This window comes from Phocoena phocoena, chromosome 8 (assembly GCF_963924675.1).
Source record: "Phocoena phocoena chromosome 8, mPhoPho1.1, whole genome shotgun sequence".
NCBI lineage: Eukaryota > Metazoa > Chordata > Mammalia > Artiodactyla > Phocoenidae > Phocoena > Phocoena phocoena.
In genome coordinates, this window is record NC_089226.1 from 66,166,138 (window position 1) to 66,187,640 (window position 21,503).

General features: G+C 39.5%; 1 non-coding gene across 1 annotated transcript; it reads left to right on the top strand.

Moving 5' to 3' along the window:
- Positions 1-9,624: 9,624 nt before the first annotated feature.
- On the top strand, positions 9,625-9,730 carry LOC136127720 (U6 spliceosomal RNA). The gene has a single exon (XR_010656174.1). It is a non-coding gene; the product is annotated as a U6 spliceosomal RNA (small nuclear RNA).
- The last annotated feature ends 11,773 nt before the right edge of the window (positions 9,731-21,503 follow it).

A 21,503-nucleotide genomic window follows, 5' to 3' on the forward strand; every position in this document is an offset into this window, starting at 1 on the left:
ATCAAATAGGACTCTTGGTGACTTGTACATATTGTTTAAGCTCCCAGGGGGGCATATAATTGGATATCTTCACCCCCACCACCACCATGAAATTTCCAGAGACATTCAGGGATTCTAGGAAGGTGGTAGCAATGGTGTTATAATTTTTTTATCTTTTTGAATCACCCCACACAACAGACAGAGAGACTAAGATAGCAAAATCAAAATTCTGCAGACAATACAGCAAAACAAGAACCTACACCAATCCTAAAATATGAACAGTTGAGGGAAAACCACAAATACCACCAAGACCATGTGGCATCAGCAAGTGTGCAGGGGGAGGCAAAGGAGAGACAAAGGGATTTATATTGAACTTGAGATTCAGAGAACCCAAAATTATCAGTGGATACTCCCAAGGGGACGGGAACACAATCTGGGGGAAACAGCCATAATGGCAGGTGCCTTGCAGGTTTCAGGTTATGAGCATGAGATCAGAGAGAATGCTGGAACAGTCTAGGTTCTATGAACTCTTAGAACTAACAAGAGCTCCCTTCCAAGACAAAGGTCAACACTGAGTAGAAATTACTGGGAGCAGAATCTAATTTATCTAGGACAAAGCATTAAGGGAAAAGGAAAGAAAAGTTCCTGATAAAACTGGGGGAGTAAAAAAAAAACAAAAAAAAAAAACTGGGGGACTGTGACTGAGCCAACAGGTTTTAGAATATATAAGGCCACATATTTGAACACTTGGAAATAACAAAAGCATAGTGAACTCGAGAGCTATGAAGCTAGGAAAATGATCCTGGCCCACCCTCCTCTCCAAAGTGAATAGGAGATCTCATGCCCTTTAAGCATGAACAACAAAAAAGGATTGTGCTTGAATCCCACACAAATTTATTTTAAGATAAAAAGAGAATAGTGAGCAGAATACTGTCCCCACAGACAATAAAGTATGCCAGAAATAAAGACTAAAACTGCAGAAAAGAAAACAAAGAAAACCCCAGGCACAGCTGGCTGCCCTGGTGAATTCTATCAAAACATTTAAAAGAAATAATGCCAATCTTACAAAACGCTTTTAGAAAAATAGAGGAGGAAAGAACTCTTCCAAAGTAATTTTATGAGATCAGAATAATTTTGGTACCAAAACCTTAGGAAGACACTAGACATTACAGATCAATATCTCCCATGAATATAGATATAAAACCCTTGAAAATATTGCAACTAAGATTCAACAATATGTAAGGAGGATAAAACTTCATGACCAACTAGTGTTTATCTCAGGAATACAAGATTGGCTTAACTTTTAAAAAGCAATCAGTGTAACAGAAAAAAAAATCATATGATTTTTTAGTAAATGCAGAAAAATCTTTTCACAAAATTCAACACATATTCATGACTAAAGGAAAAAAAGACACCTCTCAGCAAACTAGGAATAGAAGAGGAATTCCTCAGTCTTTGTGTAAGTATGGGTCCTCTGAGAAGCAGACACCAAGATAGGATTAGACATGCAAAAGATTTATTAGAGGAAATGAGGAGGCCTGGAAGAGGATGAGAGACTTGTCAGATCATGATATGAATCCAAGCTCAGGTAAAGGAGGAAGGAAGAAGGCAGATGGTGCAGAAGTATCTGAAACTCCAGTGCAGTTTTGAGAGAGTTGGGTAAAGCCAACCTGGAGTCCTCAAGCCAATGTCTCCCACCAGAGGAACCCCACATCTCCTAGGCATTGGCTGGGAGAAGGCTTTGGGAAGTGTGGCATCTGCACAAAGTGATGGGTTTCAGAATGCAGCTGCTGGGGTTGTCAGTCTTTAAGCTTCCCACACTTGGAAATCTGAAAGATATACTTTCATAACCACTGAGGATGTTATAGGATATCTATGAAAAATCTAAAATTAACCCCATACTTATTGGCAAAACATGGAACACTTTTCCTCTAAGATCAGGAATAAGTCAAAGATGTCTACTATAATAAGGGAATTTAACAAGATTTCAGGATACATGGTCGATGTACAAAAAATAACTGCATTTCTATATACTAATCACAAACGACTGAAAAAACATTTAAATATCGCTTACAATAGCAACAAAAAAACAGAAAATATTAGGGGTAAATTTAACCAAATATATGCAAGCCCTCTACACTGAAACCTGTAAGATATCTCTTGGAAATTAAAGAAGACTAAGATATATGGAGAGATAGAACATGTTCTTGGATTGGAAAATTCAATATTGTGAAGATGCCAATTATTTCAAAATTGATACATAGATCCAATACAATCTCGTTATGAGCTGAATCCAATACAATCTCGTTATGAGCTGAATTCATATGTCGAAGCCCTAACCATCAGTACCTCAGAAGGTGACTGTATCTGGAGATGGGGCCGTTTAAGAGGTGATTAGGTTAAAATAAAGTCCTTAGAGTGAGCCCTAGTCTAATCTGACTGGTGTCCTTATACAAAGAGGAAATTTGGACACACAAAGAGACACCAGGGATGCTCATGCACAGAGGAAAGACCATATGAAGACACAGCGTGAAGGCGGCCATCTGCAAGCCAAGGAGAGAGTAAACCTGCTGACTCTTTGATCTTGGATCTCCAGCCTTCAGAACTGTGAGAATATAAATTTCTGTAGTTTAAACCACCCAGACTGTGGTATTTTATTATGGCAGCCCTATCAAACTAACATAACCCACCCCCCAAAAAATCTCAGAAAGTTTTATAGAAATTGACAAACTGATTCTAAGATTTAAATGGAAATACAAATGATATGGAATAACCACAACAGTTGTGTTAAGTTTTTTGTTTTTTTTTTAAGTCATAGGACTGGGACTTCCCTGGTGGCACAGTGATTAAGAATCCGCCTGCCAATGCAGGGGACATGGGTTCGACCCCTGGTCCAGGAAGATCCCACATGCCACGGAGCAACTAAGCCCATGTGCCACAACTACTGAAGCCCACGCGCCTAGAGCCCATGCTTCACAACAAGAGAAGCCACTGCAATGAGAAGCCGGAGTACCACGATGAAGAGTAGCCCCAACTCACTGCAACTAGAGAAAACCCACACGCAGCAATGAAGACCCAGTGCAGCCAAAAATAAATAAATAAATAAAATTATTAAATAAATAAATAAAGTCATAGGACTTTCATTGCCTGGTTTCAAAACTTACTTTAAAGTTAAAGTAATCAAGGTGGTGTAGTACTGGTGTAAGGATAAACAAACAGATCAGTGGAACAGACTAGAGAAAATGGAAATAGACCCATGCATGTACAGACAACTGATCTTCAACAAAGATGCTAAGGCAGTCCAATGGAGAAAGAAAAGCCCTTCCAAGGAATAAAACAACTGGATATGCATGCTAAAAAAGCAAAAACAAACACCTCCACCATATACAACAATTAATTCAAGATAGAAAATAGACTTAAATGTAAATACTGAAACAACAAAACTAGAAGAAAACATAGGAGAATATCCTTATGAACTTGTGGTAGGGGAAAATTTTTCTAGAGAGGACACAAAATGCATTAAATATAAAAGAAAAAATAAATTGGGCTTCAAAATTAATAACGTCTGCTCATCAAAAAATAGAATTAAGGAAAAGGTAAGTCACAGACTAAGAGAAGATATTTGCAAAACATATATCTGACAAAGAAATTGTATCCAAATATATAAAGAACTCTTATAAATCAATAATAAAAAGACCAAAAACTCAATAAAAAGGGCAAATTCTTCAAAAGCACTTCACAAAAGAAGATATATAAATGGCTAATGAGCACCATGAAAAGACGCTCAACATTAGTGACCAAAGAAATTAAAAATAAAACCATAATGAGATATCACTCCACACCCACTAGAATGGCTAAAATTTAAAAGACCAATAATACTAATCGGCAGTGAGGATTTAGAGCAACTGGAACATTCACAGGTTGGTGGATTGTTAATGGTACAACACTTTGGAAAAATAATTCCTTCTTCCTTTCTAAAAAAAAATTTTTTTTTAGCTTCTTCATATTTTTCCTTGAGGTATAATTGACATATAACATTATATTAGTTTCTAGTGTACAACATAAAGCCTTGGTATTTGTGTATATTGCTAAATGATCACCACAATAAGTCTAGTTAACATATGTCACCATAGTTACAAATCTTTTTTTCTTGTGATGAGAACTTTTAAGATGTACTCTCTTAGCAACTTTCAAGTAAACAATACAGTATTATTAACTGTGGTCACCATGCTGCATATTACATCCCCAGGACTTAGTTATTTTATAACTGGAAGTTTGTACTTTTTGCCCAACCCAAACCCCTCCCCCCATCAATCTGTTCTCTGTAACTATGAGTTTAGTTTTTTGTTTTGTTTTGTTTTTAGACTCCACATACATGTGAGATCATACAGAATTTGTCTTTCTCTGCCTTATTTCACTTAGCATAATGCCCTCAAGGTCCATTCATGTTGTCACAAATGGCGAGATTTCCTTCTTTTTATGGATAAATAATATTTCATTGTATATATATATATAGATATACATACTACATTTTCTTTATCCATTCATTCATTGGTGGACACTTAGGTTGCTTCCATGTCTTGGCTATTGTAAATAATGCTGTAATGAACATGGTGCAGATATATTTTTGAGTTAATGTTTTCATTTCCTTAGGATAAATACCCAGAAGTGGAATAACCTGTTTTTTATACAGTTTAGCATACACCTACCTTATGAGCCAACTATTCTACTTCTAGGTATTCAGCCAAGAAAAATGAAACCATGTGTCCACAAAAAGACTTGGGCAAAAATATTTACAGCAGCTTTTCTTTATAGCCCAAACTGGAACAAACCAAAATCATCAACAGACAGATGCATAAACTGTGCTATAAAAAATGTGTAATACTACTCAGAAATTTTTTAAAAACGTATTACTGATACACTCAAGAATGTATGTCTCAAAAATATATTAAGTATAACAAGTCAGACACAAAATAGTACGTACTGTATGATCCCATGTAAGATGTTTGAGAACTTGCAAAACTAAACTATAGTGATAAATATTAGAAAATTGTTGGGACTTTCCTGGTGGTCCAGTGGCTAAGACTCCGTGCCCCTAATTCAGGGGGCCTGGGTTTGACCCCTGGTCAGGGAACTAGATCCCGCACGCTGCAACTAAGTGTTGGCATGCCGCAACTAAAAGATCCCACATGCCTCAACGAAGATCCCGCACACGGCAACGAAGATCCCACGTGCCAAAACTAAGACACATTGCAGCCAAATAAAAATAAATAAATATAATTTAAAAAAAGAATATTTTTATCTCTGGGGTGGCATAGGAAGTTGTCCAGAAAGGAGAAAGAAGAAACTTTCTAGTGTGATGGAATTGTTTTCTATCTTGTTTGGTGTTTTGTTGTCTTGGTGTATAAATATGTCAGAATCATCAAACTGTACCCGTAATACATTTTACAGTAAGTAAATTATATCTCAAAACAGATGTGAGTTACTAATTCAAAAAGATACATGCACCCCAATGTTCACTGCAGCACTATGTACAATAGCCAAGACATGGAAACAACCTAAATGTCCACTGACAGATGAATGGATAAAGAAAATGTGGTACATATAAACAATGGAATATTACTCAGCCATAAAAAAAAGAAATAGCGTCATTTGCAGCAACATGGATGGACCTAGAGATTATCATACTAAGTGAAGTAAGTCACGAAAAGAAAGCAAATACCATATGATATCACTTACATGTGGAATTGAAAATATGATACAAATGAACTTTTTTACAAAACAGAAACAGACTGACAGACATAGAGAACACACTTGTGGTTGCGAAGGAGGGGGTGTTAGGGGGGATGGACTGGGAGTTTGGGGTTAGTAGATGCAAACTATTACACTTAGAATGGATAAACATCAAGGTCCTATGGTATAGTACAGGGAACTATATTCAATATCTTGTAATAAACCATAATGGAAAAGAAAAAAAAGATACGAGTTAGAACCAGAAAGACATAGAACTAATAAATACATCCAAAAGTTAATTATTTGAAAAAAGAGCATCATAAAAGAACCCATTAGCTAATATAATTGTGGAAAAAAAGGCAGGGGTGGGGGGGTGTGCCATATACATAAAATTAGAAATGACAAGGAGGAAATAACCATCAAAACTGCACACTTTTTAAAAAAATGACAAGAATCTACTTTATATAATTCTTTTCAAATAAATTTGGAAAAGTAAATGAAGCAGATAATTTTCTGGACAAACACAACTTGTCAAAATCAACCCCAGTGGAGACAGAAAGTCTAAACATATATAATACCACAGAAGAAATAGAGGAAGTATTAAAAGAGCTTTCCCACAAAAATGTACCCGGTCCAGATTGTTTCTCAGGGAAATTCTATTTCTAAGTTATTTTATGAAGTGAGTACAACTTCAATCTCGATCTGCAAAGATTGTATCAACAAAACGCAACTATAGACCAATATCACTTCTAAATATCAATAAAAATATTAAATAATTAACAGATTCCAACAGCACATCAAAATATTCATCATGACCAAGTAGAGTGGATTCAATACTCTAAAATCCATTTGTGTTATCCATCATACTACAAGAGCTAAGAATTATATAAGTACGTATCTAGACAACCCAAAGGAACCCATTGAAAATGACTACAAACAAAAAAATTTAGTGAAATAGATTATAAAATCAATCTACAAAAATCAAGTTTTTATGTATATAAACAAAAATCAGTTTATATTGGAAAAGAAAACCCCATTTGTGAGAGCCAAATAAAATTAAATGTGATGGCATAAATTTAACAAGAAATGCCCAAAACCTCTATGAAGAAAAACTATAAAACAATTAAAAAATACACAAAAATAACCCTGCATGAATAGAAAGATATACCATATTCTTGGATAAGAAGATTCAATATCAAAGATTTCAGGTCTCCCTAAGCTAATTCATAAATTTTAATTTAATATAACTCATAAATTTAATATAATCCAATAAAAATATGACTAAATTTCTTTCTGGAGCTAGATAAGTTTATTATAAAATTCATTTGGAAGAAAAGATAAGCAAGAATAGCCAAGAGGGGAAAATCCTGAAAAATTTTTTTAAAAACACAGCTGGAAAAAAGAGAAGTAAGAAAGGGATAGCCTCATCAGACTTTAAAACATATTATAATGTTGCTAACTAAAAGAGTGTGGTGGTGTTACATGCATAGACCAATAAAACAAAATAGAAAATCCAGAAATAGATCTAACTGTATTTGGAAATTTAGTATACCATGAAGGCAGAATCTCAAATTAGTGGGGGAAATGATGTTCTTTTTAATCAAAGGTATGGGCTAACTGAATAGCCACATGTAAAAAGATAAAATTGTATTCATTCCCCACATCGTATACCAAGATAAATTCCAAGTGGATGAGAAAGTTAAATGTATTAAATGGATCAATACAAGTATAGAAAAAACAAGTCTGAATTATTCTACAATCCAGGTGTGAGGGGGAACCTTCCTACCTCTGACTCAATATCTAGGAGCCATAAAGGAAAAGATTAATGAATTTTATTACATGAAAATAAGAAAAAAATTGCTTACTTACATAGTAAAAAAACACCATAAAGAAAGGAAAGAGACAAATAACAAACTGGGGGAAATTTTTCAACTTTTATCATAGATAAGGAGTTAATATTTCCAATATATAAAGAATTTTAAAAAGAATGAGAGACCAATAATCCTATAGAGAAAAAATAAGACTGGAGATATGCACAGACAAATCACAGAAAACTAAATACAAATGCCTCCTATTTATATGAAACGATCTTGATTGTGCACATAATAAAAGGCAAGCTTAAAGTATACTAATATACCATTTTTCACCTATTAGAGTGGCAAAAATCCAAAAGATTGATAAATTCTCTTTTGTTCCAGCTTTGAGAAAATAGGCACTCCCATCATTGCTGAAAAGAATGCAAAAAGGTACAAACACTATGAAGGGGAATTAGCAATATCTAGCAAAATAACACAGGCACTCTGACCCAGGAAGCCTATTTGTAGGAATCTCTCCTAAAGAAACACTGACAGAAACACAAAAACATGACCACATTTTTTTATTTGTAATAGCAAAAACCCAAATGTCCATTAACAGGGGCCTAGTTGAATAAACTATAACACATTCAGATAGTGAAGTACCATGCAACTATAGAAAGGAATGTGGAATATGTATACATTGTTACGCCATGATCTCCAGAATGTAATGCTAAGTGGGGAAAAAAAAAAGGTGGACTAAAGTGTATATAATAAGCTACCATCTATCTAAGAGAGTATATATGTATTCATGTGTGGTTTTGCTTATGTAAAAAATTATGGAAGGATAAACCATAATGTAAATAAAATTGTTGTCTAAAGGGAAAGGAGAAAAAAGAGAGGTGAGTTTGGGATAGAAGCTGGACTTCTCTGAATAATACCTTGTTTTTTTTTTTGTGGTACGCGGGCCTCTCACTGCTGTGGCCTATCCCGTTGCGGAGCACAGGCTCCGGATGCCCAGGCTCAGCGGCCATGGCTCACAGGCCCAGCCGCTCCGTGGCATGTGGGATCTTCCCGGACCGGGGCACGAACCCGTGTCCCCTGCATCGGCAGGCAGACTCTCAACCACTGCATCACCAGGGAAGCCCTATAATACCTTGTTTTTTAGATTCAACTTTAGAACCATGAAAATGTTAAATCAGAATGAAAAAGGCAATTCCTAAAATCAAGGGCAAAATAAAATAAAGGCCCCTAATTGCACATTGAGTTGATAGCTTAATTATGCAGAGGTGTGTTATTGTAAATGGTTTGAAAATACAGTAATTCAACTATATGTCTCTAGTAGGATATACCTAAGAACTGCAATAATAAAAATATTTTCTCTAATCATATATTTGATATTGTTTGATACAATAATATTTTCACTAATCATATATTTGATATTGATTTTATATGAATATATGTGTGTGTTAAAAATGGGGTGAAGCAAATAAGCAATAATGCTATTGCCATTAAGAACCAAGATTCTTAGCGTAAAAGGAAAAGATTCAAAAAAGATTCAAAATAAAATCACAGAAGTTAAGCAAAGCCCTGTAATCCTAAAATGCCAAAATCTATCTCTTTTTTCTTTTCTTTTTTTTTTTGTCATTTCAGGCAGCCTCACTTTTGCTGGGACTGGATTACCTGTGAAACAAATGCTCCACTCAAAGTGTGGCATGCCAACAAAACTCTCCATCTGGAGAGGCTGCCAAGCCTTAACACAGGACACTGGCAGCCCAGGCCTCCTTCCCAGGCTAAAACAGCCTTTCTTAAAAGCTGGTCTAAGGCATTCTGCCAACCCACAATCAGGTGGTGGGTACCCTGCAGGCATGTCCAATAGCATACCTCAGATACTCAGATAGCTCAGTCACCTCTTCTGCAAAGAATTCCCCTCTGACCTGCCTTGTCTGTGGCAATCTCTCCTTCTCTAGGTTTTAATAGTTACTTTTGAACCAGAAATTCCCTGCCTGTACTGCCCACACTGCCTCTGTTTCTTCCAAATCACACACACATACACACACACACACACACACACACACACACACACACACACGGTAGTGTCTTATAAGAATAGGCACCAGTGCTCACTTAGCAGCACATAGACTAAAACTGGAACAATACAGACAGGGTTAGCATGACCCCTGTGCAAAGATGACATGCAAATTCGTGAAGCATTCCATATTTTTCAACGTTTTAAAAGAACAGGCACCACATACATATCACCTTCTGTGTCAGGCACTGCTCAGCCCTTTGCACTCAAACCTCACAATGACCCTGAGTGGAGATGTTATTATCCCATTTTATAGATGAGGAAACGGAGGCAGAAACTGTAAGTTACTTAACCAAAGCCACACAGTTTGTAAAGGGCAGAGCTGGGACTTAAATCCAGGTCTATCTGCTTGCAAATCATGTTTATTTAACCACCGTGTTGAATTGCCTTCTTTAGCAGCAAAGTGGCTACTCAATCAGTGATCGCCTGGAGATACATGAATCTAGCTGAGGAATTCAGGCATGCTGCCCCTTGTCTCTCCTTCCACATCTTCATTAAGTCCCAATGCCAGGCATCCTCTCTGCTCCAGTAATGGAGGGGCAGAAGGATGCATTCCCCTGGGCCTGGAGGAAATATAAACACATCTGGAAGGAGGCCACTGCTGAGCAAACCAAACTCCCCTCAGAGTGTGGACAGGAGGGGGTGTCTATAAATAATCATAAGAGTGTGAAGAGATTCTTTCCCCTAGGGCTCCCTTTGCGAAAGGTTGATGGTAATTGAGGCTATAGGGACATGCCAGTCCTTCTTCTTTTAGAACCAGGTGTGGTTATTTACAAAAATGTCACTTTCCCATCCCTTCCTCCCCATCTCTGCCAGAGGCTTGGAGATCAACAAGTATCAATTTACTGCTGCCCCGGGGCACACAGCAATGAGCCACCTGTACACCCCACTGCCTACAAACAAGACTTAGGCTCCTGCTCTGGCTGAGAGTTGCTTCCTCTTTGGAAATTTGGAAAGAGAGAGAGAATCACAGATTTCCTCCTTTCCAGGCAGAGAGAGGTCACCTGACCTCCCTCAAACCATATCACAAACCACCAAGTCAATAAAATCTGGAGTTCCCACATTGCCCAGCTCATAGTGGGGAAATAAACAGATCACTGAACCGGAAGTCAGAAGTGTGGATACTGACCCCAGATGGGCCATCTGTTAGCAATCAGTGTCTGAGTTCCAGCTCCTACATCTGTAAAATGGAGGTGGGTCTTCTGTCACGTGCCACATACAAAGGGTTTTGAAAAGAATAAATTAAGCAATGCTGTTAAATAATTTGTACTGTGAGAGATCATCACTAGTATAGTCATGATCACAATGCAGTCCTGTGAGCCACCGTTAAGAGTGCCCAAGACAGGTTCCAGAAAATACCTTAAAACTGTACTGCCAGCACTCCCGTGGCCTTGCTGGTCATTGACCAGCCCAAATTGCCTTGAAAATCATAAAAACCAAACATATGAATAAAATCTAGAGAATAAACAACAGTTCGCCCGTGTGTAGACTAGATTTGGGGTTTCTTTTACGTGGATTGTCAAGGGCACTGTGCAGGGTGGGAGATTGAGTTTTGAAAGCATCCCGAAGGAAAGTTTCATTTTAACAGTATCCCTTCCATTTTAAATAGAAAAAAATGCCAGAGACAGAAACTCTGTAGGTCTTCTACTGTGCACTACGACAAACGCAATGACAATTCCATCTACTGCACCAGGAAGCCGAGGTATCACGGAGTTCACCGAGGACAGTATGGTGCCCAGGCCTGACTTCCAGGAAGAGGATACCCATCATGGAGCCCATGACTCCTTGGGGTAGGAGCCCAAATCCCAGGATGGAAAATAGAGAATCTTATGAGAATCTTATGTCAACCGGCAGTCCTTACCACTACAGCCACGTTATTGAATTCTCTGTCCGTGGTGCTGGCTAAAGGAGTAAAGCCATTTTAGGTGCTATTCTAGCTGTGCTGTCCCATCCTAAACCCTCCTTCCACACTGTCTCAATATCTCTAACTCTTCTCCATCCACAAACCACTGACCAAGTTTAAGCATCATCTCTCACCTGGACCAGGACAATAGCTTCCTAACTGCTCTCATTCATTCATCAACTATCTATTGAGCACCAGCCATGTGCTAGGCACTGTCCTAGACCCTGGAGAAAAGCAGTGAACAAAAGAAACAAAACGGCTGGCTCTCAGGGAGCTAACATTTCTAGGAACCCCCGTGTCTAGTATCATTCTTTTACAGCCCATCCTCCAAATTAGCCAACAGAGAAGTCTTTCAAAATCACAGATCTGACCATGGCCCTCCCAGGCTGGAAATCTTTCCCTGGTTCCTCATTCTCAAGTTTGAAGTTCAAGCTTCATGGCCCACAAGACCCTTCCAAACTTAGACCCACCAAACCATGCAGCCTCAGCTTCACCTTTTCCCTGCCCCAGCATCCCTTTCATGGTGGAAAGAGCCTGGAACAAGTAGCAGCAAGCATCAGTTGGCGCACCTGGAACTTGTGGGCAGAGGGCAGCAGGTGTGCCCAGCCCCGTCCTCTTGGCATTCTGTGGAGAAGGACGTTTAGGCTGCAGCACAGCTGTGTATACAGTGGGTCATCAGAGGGCTCTACCCCTTGTTGTTGCCCCAGGAAGGGGACAAAGGATAAGCATTTGGGACTCAGGCACCGAGATGCAGGCTGAAGTGCCAGGTGTGTGGAGGACTGCTGCACCTGGAGACACTGGGAGCCCCCATTCCATGGGAAACTGAATTCAGGCACAGCTAACCCTGACCGAGGAGTAGAGCCTATCCAGGTCCCACGGGACTTGCAGCCTCTTCTGGGATTAGAGAATCATCCATCCTAGGTAACCCCAATGCCAGGTAACCCAGAGAGAGTCCCTAGTATCATTCATTTATCAGTTTCACCTGTTTCCAGCCACACCCGCATCACTGCATATGGCCTCGCCTGAAGCCCCAGATACACAAACTCTTCATTCCCCAAGCATGCCAAACACTCTGATGACTCCATGCCTTTACACATGTGCTTCCTGGTACCTGTGGCACTTTGTCCCCTATCAATCTGGAAAATTCTCCCCACAGATGTCAAAGAGAGCATCTGACAAAAGAGGTGGTTTATGTCATCATTCAAAGCCTTAATTCCCCCATCTGAGACCTCTGATCAACCCCATATAAATATACCACTTCATACATTGGGCAGAATTAAATTTCTCCCCCAGGAGTCCTGCTAAACTTTGCTTCTTGCAATCTATTTCTCTACACACTGAATTATAAACTCCTCAATGTATGGAACATGCCTGCCATCTCTATATTCTGCCTGCCATCTCTATATTCTACCTGCCACAGAGTAGGTAATAAGAGAATGTTTGTGGTAGATGTTGAATTGGAGTAGACACACCAAGCGTTCTCCTGTCATAGAGCCTTAGCACATGCTGATCCCTCAGCTTGGGAATGCTCTTCCGATCATTTCAAATGACTGGCTCCTTCCTATTCTGTAGGTCTCAGCTCAATTTCACTTCCCTATAAATCAATATAAAATAAGTTATTTTCCATGTGGCACCCTGCTTTCTTCTCCATGGAATTTTCATAATTTATAATGTTCATTGTCTATCTCTTCTACTTGACCATAGGCTCCATGATGCATAGAACTGTGTCTATTTTATTCACCACTGTAGGGGAGGGGAAGGAGAAAAGCAGCTTAATCTTTAACTGTTTTTATGAAGGAAGCACATATGGCCCAGAAAAAAGCCAGGTTAATGAGTTTCTTTCTTCTGACCGAGCCCTGTACCACTCCCACTCCTACAGCAGTGCTTCTCCATCTTGCCACATATTGTAATTACCTGGACAATTTTAAACATTACTGACACCTGGATCCCACCACCAGGCATTCTGGTTCAATTATTAGGGGTATTGCCTGAATATGGTGAGGTTTGGATGCTACCCAGGTGCTTCTAATGTACAGCCAAGACTGGGAGTCACTGCCCTGTAGTGGGGTTTGCTCTCCTAGGTTTTTAAAGGACTCCTGGGGTCATGACTGACAGCTTTGTCACCTGAGATCACTGTTGTCACCTGACAGGGAGAAGAAGCCCACAGCACCTCTGGCCACATGAGCATCATCACCTGAGCTCCTTAGAGGAGATAACACGTGAGACATGATAGGTTCTGATGCTCCACCAAGAGGTTCCCAGTGATCAGACGGGATTGAGTAGACAGAGCTGGCTTGTCACAGAGAGGAGCTAAGGCAATTGTTCCTTTGGGATGTGGCTACCAAAGCAGGATGGTCACCCAGCTGGGCCTTTGCTTCTCCTTCCTTCCGATTTCTGTTCTCTCTCTGGCTAATCTGTCTTAGGTCACCTGGGTTAAACAGGTCTCCAGCCAGGTTCTCCCTGGTCTTACAAGGGAGAAGCTGGCTGCAAGTCTTGTGTTTTATCCAGCATATAGTCCTCATTGTTTCAGAACAAACATCTCTGAGTAGAGAAAAGCTGTTATCAGATCTATGCTTACAAAGAAAGCTCTGACAGTTGGAATTTTATTAGTAGTTTAATATCTTCCAGTCCACAGACTTTTATTGCATTTCTCCTAAATACCAATCACAGAGCTAGGGGCAGGAAATTTTTAAAATGCATAAGATGCAACCCCTTCTCTCCATGAGCTAGTGGGGGAAATAGGCTGGTAAAGGGATCACTGTAGACAAAGGTGAAATGTGAAGCCAAGGATGACCCCAAGGCATCATGGGAGGTAGGGAGGTGATTCCTGAACTCAGCCATTGAGGATGGCCAGGAGTCGGCCAGGTGCAGGTGAAAAGGACTTCCGAGGCAGAGGGTCAATGTAAACAAAGGCTAGTTGAACAAAGATGAGGGAACAAAGATGACTGAGAAAGGAAACTGCATTAAGAAGGGCAAACCATTTTCAGTCCTGCTCAGAAGACACCCTCCTCTCTAGAAGGCCTCATTATATCAGGGATAAACCTTGCCATACCCTCCTGCAGCTTTGGAGACCTTCAAGATCGTGGAGGAGTAAGACGTGGAGATCACCTTCCTCCCCATAAATACATCAAAAATACATCTACATGTGGAACAACTCCTACAGAACACCTACTGAACGCTGGCAGAAGACCTCAGACTTCCCAAAAGGCAAGAAAATCCCTATGTACCTGGGTAAGGCAAAAGAAAAAACAGAGACAGAAGAATAGGGATGGAACCTGCACCTCTGGGAGGGAGCCGTGAAGGAGGAAAGGTTTCCACACACTAGGAAACCGCTTCACTGGCAGAGATGGGGGGTGGGCGGGGGGGGGGAGCTTTGGAGCCACAGAGGAGAGCGCAGCAACAGGGATGCAGAGGGCAGAGCAGAGAGATTCCCACACAGAGGATCAGTGCCGACCAGCACTCACCAACCTGAGAGGCTTGTCTGCTCACCCACAAGGGTGGGTTAAGGCTGGGAGCTGAGGCTCGGGCTTCAGAGGTCAGACTCCAGGGAGAGGACTGGAATTGGCTGTGTGAAGACAGCCTGAAGGGGGCTGTGCACCACAGCTAGCCAGGAGGGAGTCCAGGAAAAAGTCTGGACCTGCCAGAGAGGCAAGAGACCTTTGTTTCGGGGTGCTCAAGGAGAGGGGATTCCTTCCAGTGTGCTCACAGAAGGCAGAGAACTGCCTAAACTAGCTCCAGGGATGGGCACGAGCCGTGGCTATCAGCTCGGACCCCAGAGTTGGGCAGGAACCACTAACGCTGCTGCTGCTGCCACCAAGAATCCTGTGTACAAGCGCAGGTCACTATCCACACTCCGCCAGGAGGATCTGCAGCACACCACTGCCAGGGTCTCACGATCCAGGGACAACTTCCCTGGGAGAGCACACCGCGTGCCTCAGGCTGTTGCAACGTCACACTGGTCTCTGCTGCCTCAGGCTCGCCCCGCATTCCAATTATGACTACCGTACCCCTCCCTACCCCCAGCCTGAGTAAGCAAGAGAGCCCTACTCAGCCGCTGCTTTAACCCCCTCCTCTCTGGGTGGGGGAGAATAGACTCCTGAGGGTGGCCTACACAGAGAGGCAGGGCCAAAACCAAAGCTGAACCCGAGGAGCTGTGTGAACAAAGAAGAGAAAGGGAAATTTCTCCATGCAGGCTCAGGAGCAGCAGATTAAATCCCCCCAATCAACTTGATAAACCCTGCGTCTGAAGAATACCTGAATAGACAACAAATGTTCCCAAAATTGAGATGATGGACTTTGGGAGCAACTATAGACTTGAGGTTTGCTTTCTGCATCTAATTGGTTTCTGGTTTTATGTTTATCTTAGCTTAGTATTTAGTGCTTATTATCACTGGTGTATTTGTTTATTGGCTTGGTTGCTCTCTTCCTTTTATATATATATATGTATTATTTTCTTCTCCTCTTTTTGTGAGTGTGTACATGTATGCTTCTTTGTGTGACTTTGTCTGTATAGGTTTGCTTTTACCCTTTGTCCTAGGGTTCTGTCTGTTTGTCTTTTTGTTTCTGTTTTTTTTTTTCTTTCTTCCTTTTCTTCTGAGCCATGTGGCTGGTAGGGTCTTGGTGCTCCAGCTGTATGTCGGGTGTGAGCCTCTGAGGTCCAGGACATTGGACCACCAGAAACCTCCTGACCTCACATAATAACAATTGACAAGAGCTCTCCCAGAGATCTTCGTCTCAACACTAAGACACAGCTCCACCCAACAGCCAGAAAGCTCCAGGGCTGGACGCTGTATGCCAAACAACTAGCAAGACAGGAACACAAACCCACCCATTATCAGAGAGGCTGCCTAAAGTCATACTAAGTTCACAGACACTCCAAAATACACCACTGGACATGGCCCCACCCACCAGAAGGACAAGATACAGCCGTACCCACCAGAACACAGACACCAGTCCCCTCCACTGGGAAGCCTACACAAGCGACTGAACCAACCTCACCCAGTGGGGGCAGACACCAAAAATAATGTGAACTATAACCTGCAATCTGTGAAAGGAGACCCAAACACAGTAAGTTAAACAAAATGAGAAAACAGAGAAATATGCAGCAGATGAAGGAGCAAGGTAAAAACCCACCAGACCAAACAAATGAAGAGGAAATAAGCAGTCTACCTGAAAAAGAATTCAGAGTAATGATAGCAAAGATGATCAAAAATCTTGGAAATAGAATGGAGAATATACAAGAAATGTTTAACAAGTACCAAGAAGAACTAAAGAGCAAATAAACAATGATGAAAAACACAATAAGTGAAATTAAAAATTCTCTAGAAGGAATCAATAGCAGAATAACTGACGCAGAAGAGCAGATAAGTGACCTGGAAGATAAAATAGTGGAAATAACTACCAGAGAGCGGAATAAAGAAAAAAGAATGAACAGAACTGAGGACAGACTCAGAGACCTCTGGGACAATATTAAATGCACCAACATTCAAACTATAGGGATGCCAGAAGAAGAGAAAAAGAAAGGGACTGAGAAAATATTTCAAGAGATTAGAGTTGAAAACTTCACTAATATGGAAAGGAAATAGTCAATCAAGTCCAGGAAGCACAGAGAGTCCCATACAGGATAAATCCAAGGAGAAACATGCCAAGACACATATTAATCAAACTATCAAAAATTAACTTCAAAGAAAAAAATACTAAAAGCAGCAAGGGAAAAGCAACAAATAACATACAAGGGAATCCCCATAGGGTTAACAGCTGATCTTTGAGCAGAAACTCTGCAAGCCAGAAGGGAATGACAGGACATAGTTAAAGTGAAGAAAGAGAAAAGCCTACAACCAAGATTACTCTACACAGAAAGGATCTCATTCAGATTCAACAGAGAAATTAAAATCTTTACAGACAAGCAAAAGTTAAGAGAATTCAGCACCACCAAACCAGCTTTACAACAAATGCTAAAGGAACTACTCTAGGCAGGAAATACAAGAGAAGGAAAAGACCTACAGTAACTAACCCCAAACAATTAGGAAACTGGTATTAAGAAAATGCATATCAATAATTACCTTAAATGTAAATGGATTAAATGCTCCAACCAAAAGACATAGATTGGCTGAATGGATACAAAAACAAGACCCATATATATGCTGTCTACAGGGGACCCACTTCAGACCTAGGGACACATACAGACTGAAAGTGAGGAGATGGAAAAACATATTCCATGCAAATGGAAATCACAAGAAAGCTGGAGTAGCAATACTCATATCAGACAAAATAGACTTTAAAATAAAGACTATTACAAGACACAAAGAAGGACACTACATAATGATCAAGGGATCGATCCAAGAAGAAGATATAACAATTGAAAGTATTTATGCACCCAACATAGGAGCACCTCAATACATAAGGCAAATGCTAGTAGCCATAAAAGGGGAAATTGGCAGTAACACAATAATAGTAGGGGACTTTAACACCCCACTTTCACCAATGCACAGATCATCCAAAATGAAAATAAATAAGGAAACACAAGCTTTAAAAGACACATTAGACCAGATAGACTTAATTGATATTTATAGAATATTCCATCCAAAAACAACAGAATACACTTTCTTCTCAAGTGCTCATGGAACACTCTCCAGGATAGATCATATCTTGGGTCACAAATCAAGCCTTGGTAAATTTAAGAAAATTGAAATTGTATCAAGTATCTTTTATGACCACAAAGCTATGACACTAGATATCAATTACAGGAAAAACACATGGAGGCTAAACATTGCACTACTAAATAACAAAGAGGTCACTGAAGAAATCAAAGAGGAAATCAAAAAATACCTAGAAACAAAAGACAATGAAAACATGATGACCCAAAACCTACAGGATGCAGCAAAAGCAGTTCTAAGAGGGAAGTTTATAGCAATACAAGCCTACCTCAAGAAACAAGAAACATCTCAAATAAACAACTTAACCTTACACCTAAATCAATTAGAGAAAGAAGAACAACAACAACAAAAAAAAAAGAAAAAAGAAAAAAGCAGAAGAAAAGAAATCACAAAAAAAATAAAAAGCAGAAGAAAAGAAATCATAAAGATCAGATCAGAAATAAATGAAAAAAGAAATGAAGGAAATGATGGCAAAGATCAATTAAACTAAAAGCTGGTTCTTTAAGAAGATAAACAAAATTGATAAACCATTAGCCAGGCTTATCAAGAAAAAAAAGGAAGACTCAAATTAACAGAATTAGAAATGAAAAAGGAGAAGTAACAACTGACACTGCAGAAATACAAAGAATCATGAGAGACTACTACAAGCAACTATATGCCAATAAAATGGACAACCTGGAAGAAATGGACAAATTCTTAGAAAACTATAACCTTCCAAGACTGAACCAGGAAGAAACAGAAAATATGAACAGACTGATGACAAGCACTGAAATTGAAACTGTGATTTTAAATCTTCCGACAAACAAAAGCCCAGGACCAGATGGCTTCACATGCGAATTCTATCAAACATTTAGAGAAGAGCTAATACCTATCCTTCTCAAACGCTTCCAAAATATAGCAGAGGGAGGAACACTCCCAAACTCATTCTACGAGGCCACCATCACCCTGATACCAAAACCAGACAAAGATATCACAAAAAAGAAAACTACAGGCCAATATCACTGATGAACATAGATACAAAAATCCCCAACAAAATACTAGCAAACAGACTCCAACAGCACATTGAAAGGATCACACACCATGATCAAGTGGGGTTTATCCCAGGAATGCAAGGATTCTTCAATATATGCAAATCAATCAATGTGATACACCATATTAATAAATTGAAGGATAAAAACCATACGATAATCTAACAGATGCAGAGAAAGCTTTTGACAAAATTCAACACCCATTTATGATAAAATCTCTCCAGGAAGTGGGCATCGAGGGAATCGACCTCAACATAATAAAGGTCATATATGACAAACCCACAGCCAACATCATTCTCAATGGTGAAAAATTGAAACCATTCCCACTAAGATCAGGAACAAGACAAGGTTGCCCATTCTCACCGCTGTTATTCAACATAGTTTTGGAAGTTTAAGCCACAGCAATCAGAGAAGAAAAAGAAATAAAAGGAATCCTAATTGGAAAAGAAGAAGTAAAACTGCCACTGTTTGCAGATGACATGAAACTATACATAGAGCATCCTAAAGATGGTACCAGAAAACTACTAGAGCTAATCAATGAATTTGGTAAAGTAGCAGGATAAAAAATTAATGCACAGAAATCTCTTGCATTCTTACACACTAATGATGAAAATCTGAAAGAGAAATTAAGGAAACAACCCCATTTACCATTGCAATGAAAAGAATAAAATACCTAGGAATAAACCTTCTTAAGGAGACAAAAGACCTGTACGCAGAAAACTATAAGACACCAATGAAAGAAATTAAAGATATACAAACAGATGGAGAGATATACCATGTTCTCAGATTGGAAGAATCAATACTGTGAAAATCACTATACTACCCAAAGCAATCTACAGATTCAATGCAATCCCTATCAAGCTACCAACGGCATATTTCACAGAACTAGAACAAAAATTTCACAATTAGTAAGGAAACACAAAAGACCTTGAATAGCCAAAGCAATCTTGAGAAAGAAAAACGGAGCTGGAGGAATCAGGCTCCCTGACTTCAGATTATACTACAAAGCTACAGTAATCAAGAAAGTATGGTACTGGCACAAAAACAGAAATTTAGATCAATGGAACAGGATAGAAAGCCCAGAGGTAAACCCACACACATATGGTCACCTTATCTTTGATAGAGCAGGCAAGAATATACAATGGAGAAAAGACAGCCTCCTCAATAAGTGTTGCTGGGAAAACTGGACAGCTACATGTAAAAGAATGAAGTTAGAACACTCCCTAACACCATACACAAAAATAAACTCAAAATGGATTAAAGACCTAAATGTTAAGGCCAGACACCAGAAAACTCTTAGAGGAAAACATAGGCAGTACACTCTATGACATAAATCACAGCAAGATCCTTTTTGACCCACCTACTAGAGAAATGGAAATAAAAACAAAAATAAACAAATGGGACCTAATGAAACTTCAAAGCTTTTGCACAGCAAAGGAAACCATAAACAAGACAAAAAGACAACCCTCAGAATGGGAGAAAATATTTGCAAATGAAGCAACTGACAAAGGATTAATCTCCAAAATATACAAGCAGCTCATGCAGCTCAATATCAAAAAAAAAACACAACAGAAAAATGGGCAGAAGACCTAAATAGACATTTCTCCAAAGAAGATATACAGATTGCCAACAAACACATGAAAGAATGCTCAACATCATTAATCATTAGAGAAATGCAAATCAAAACTATGATAATATATCATCTCACACCGGTCAGAATGGCCATCGTCAAAAAAATCTACAAACAATAAATGCTGGAGAGGGTGTGGAGAAAACAGAACCCTCCTATACTATTGGTGGGAATGTAAATTGATACAGCCACTATGGAGAACAGTCTGCAGGTTCCTTAAAAAACTAAAAACAGAACTACCATACGACCCAGCAATCCCACTATTGGGCATATACCCTGAGAAAACCAAAATTCAAAAAGAGTCATGTACCAAAATGTTCATTGCAGCTCTATTTACAATAGCCCGGAGGTGGAAAGAACCTAAGCGCCCATCATCGGACGAATGGATAAAGAAGATGTGGCACATATACACAATGGAATATTACTCAGCCTTAAAAAGAAATGAAATTGAGTTATTTGTAATGAGATGGATAGACCTAGAGTCTGTCATACAGAGTGAAGTAAGTCAGAAAGACAAATACCGTATGCTAACACATATATATGGAATTTAAGGAAAAAAAATGTCATGAAGAACCTAGGGATAAGACAGGAATAGAGGCGCAGACCTACTGGAGAACGGACTTGAGGATATGGGGAGGGGGAAGGGTGAGTTTTGACAGGGCGAGAGAGAGTCATGGACATATACACACTAA